We start from the raw sequence: 2,570 nt of genomic DNA, 5'->3' as shown, positions 1-2,570 counted from the left end.
GGAAGGAGTGGGTGAAACCGGCAGGCCAAAGGGGCCAGTGGTGTGAGAGTGAATGGGAGGAGGAGGCCTGGAGAGAAAACCCAAAGGAGGGGGAAACAGGCCCGGAGAGGAGGAGAACGCAGAGGGATGGGCAACTCTGACTGGGAGACCCGAGCTCCGGCGCGCGATCCAGCTCCCGGGTTTTTCCTCAGCTCGGTCCCAGGGCTTCTGGGGTCCCCTTCCCCACCCCACCCCCCCAGCCCCGGATCCCCACCCCTCCCCAGCCCGGCGAGCCCCGGGTCCCAGCCTCGCCTCCGCTCGCCTCTCTCTCGGCCCATGGGTGCAGATGAGGCAGCGGGAAGCCCACAGTACTCCAGGAAGGGGCAGGGGAAGGATGCAAAAACAGAGATAAAGTGCAAGGCGTGGGGTGGGAGGGTGCATAAGAGAAGGATGCCGAGCTCGGGCTGCGGTACTGACCACACTCCCCAGAGGTCAGGCTGAGGGCCCCAGGGTTTTGAGGTCCGGCCCCTCGCTCGGCTTCGGACCTGGCTCCCGCCAAGTAACCCCGCTCTTGGCCTTCAGCTCGACCCATCCGGGACCCTTCCGCCATCCCCTCCCTTTCCTCCAGCCTCTTTAGGCAAAGACCCGCGGCCTCGGTGCTCCCCACCCCACCCCTCGTGCACCGCCACCGGCTCTCCCGCAGCTCTGGAGCGCTGTTTACCTAATTTCAGCGGCAGACCCAGCAAAGGAGAATGCAAAACGACGGTAGCGGTTACACAGCGGCGTCCCCGGCGAAGAAGTAAAACACGTTTGCACTGGAGCTTCTGGATAAGTTAACTGCGAAGCCGGGGTCCTGCTGGCTTATCTCCGCGGGGATGAGTCTCACCCTGCACGTTTGCAGGGATAGGAGATCGTTATCTGGTTTTGATGTCACTACCGTGTCGGAGAAGAACATTAGATGATAAAATATTATCTAATATCCTAGAGACCATTAAAGTGTCAAAGTTTAATGTCAATCCTTTTAGCTCGAATGCTGCTTCCTTCTTCCTCTGACGTGCAACTCTGTTCTAGAACGCGCTGAAAACAAGGGGATCATTTTTATTTTGCGGGTCGACCGTGCTTCCTACTCTTCCTCCTCCCGTACTCCAACCCCCCCCCCCCCCCCCCCGCCCTGGAATTCGGTAAAGTTAAAGCAAGAATTTGGGCTTTCTTTTTATTCATTGCTTTGCTTCATTTCATTAGTGGTGTAAAAATGCATTATTACAACACATTAGCATAGTAATAAGGTTAACGTTACTGAGGAAGGGAAGGGAGACCTGAAATTTACAAGCAAAGAAGAAATAATGGAATAATATCAGAAACTAAAAGATAAGCATGTGGTAAAGAAACATCTCCATTATAATTACCCAGTATATTGCATTCTCTAGATTGGATTTTAAAGAGAAAAATATGACCATAGTGAGGGACAGAGCAATACTCACTCTGGTCAATAAGATACATTAAAGATATATTTCATTATTAGGGGATTTCACAAAAATTACTTGCATCAGTCAATAGGCACCCTAAACGGGTAGAAGCTTTGCTCTCTCAATGTAATGTTGCAGTTTTGAACTCAGTAGCCTATCTAATATTCTAAACGATAGGAATGTTGTCAGAGTGAAATATTCCAGAAACTGAGCCCTTCTGTTAATATCACGTGAAGCCCCACATTAAAAGAATTCCTTTGCCCCACCAATGGTATGGATAGGTGTGTGTGTGTGTGTGTGTGTAAAACCTAAGATAGGATGTACTTACCTATGAATTATAGCCCTTTGACACAAACCAGGATAAAAATGTCTTAAAAGGAGTTCGCTATGACATAATATAGTATGAGGAATGCAGAATAAAATATGTAAGGTGATATATCTGTTATTTCTAAAGAATCTGCACTGCTTTCGCTAAGAACTGAGAAGTGAAAAAATACTGAGCCCTCTAAACCAACTGTTATCTATTTTTCTCCACACAGTTATTGCACCTGTCACAGGAGAGATTCAGAAAGGTCTCTCTCTCTTTTTTTAATCAGGGTCAAGGAGACCTAATCCTAAAAAAAAAAAATAAATAAAATAAATAAAAATTGTCTTAAATCAGCCACTAGGGGGCCCTAAAAGCATCTCAAAGAGGAAGCCTGGAACCCTGCTCTCCCCTCCGTTTTTCCTGGTCTCATTTTTTGTGCACCCCAAGGAACTAGAATGGAATAAGAACATGATGCAAAGTCTGGAGGCAGATTGGTTTTATGTTTTTAAAGAAGAGAGTTCCGTTTTCCCAATTCTGTCTTTCCTCCCAATACTACTACTACTACTAATAATAAAGAATATTGCACTCATCCAGACGAAGGTGGCCTGATACTCTTACCATCTTAAAGTCAACCCAATTACTTTTACTATTCCAAATGGAATCTCATTTCTAAAATTTTAGAGCTGTTTTCTGAATGTTTTGAACATTGTTCAAGTGCTAGGTAGGGAAACTAATGAATGCTCACAGGGGTGATATGAAAATTATATAACCTGTAACAGCAGGGCACCTACCAGGCAACTTATGGGAAGTCAAGTCAG

At 46.8% G+C, this 2,570-nt stretch overlaps 1 long non-coding RNA gene across 1 annotated transcript in view; it reads left to right on the top strand.

Moving 5' to 3' along the window:
• LOC121040447 (uncharacterized) overlaps positions 1-995 on the top strand; it is a 2,589-nt gene extending 1,594 nt beyond the window's left edge. The window contains exon 2 of the long non-coding RNA XR_005795300.1: positions 608-995. This is a non-coding gene — a long non-coding RNA (uncharacterized LOC121040447). The remainder of the gene's footprint in view (positions 1-607) is intronic.
• Positions 996-2,570: the final 1,575 nt, after the last annotated feature.

The sequence above is a fragment of the Herpailurus yagouaroundi genome, unplaced genomic scaffold (assembly GCF_014898765.1).
Source record: "Herpailurus yagouaroundi ecotype Mexico unplaced genomic scaffold, PumYag 182, whole genome shotgun sequence".
NCBI classification, from domain to species: domain Eukaryota; kingdom Metazoa; phylum Chordata; class Mammalia; order Carnivora; family Felidae; genus Herpailurus; species Herpailurus yagouaroundi.
The sequence above is the reverse complement of the archived record's forward strand: the minus strand, read 5'-3'. Positions and strand labels throughout refer to the sequence as shown.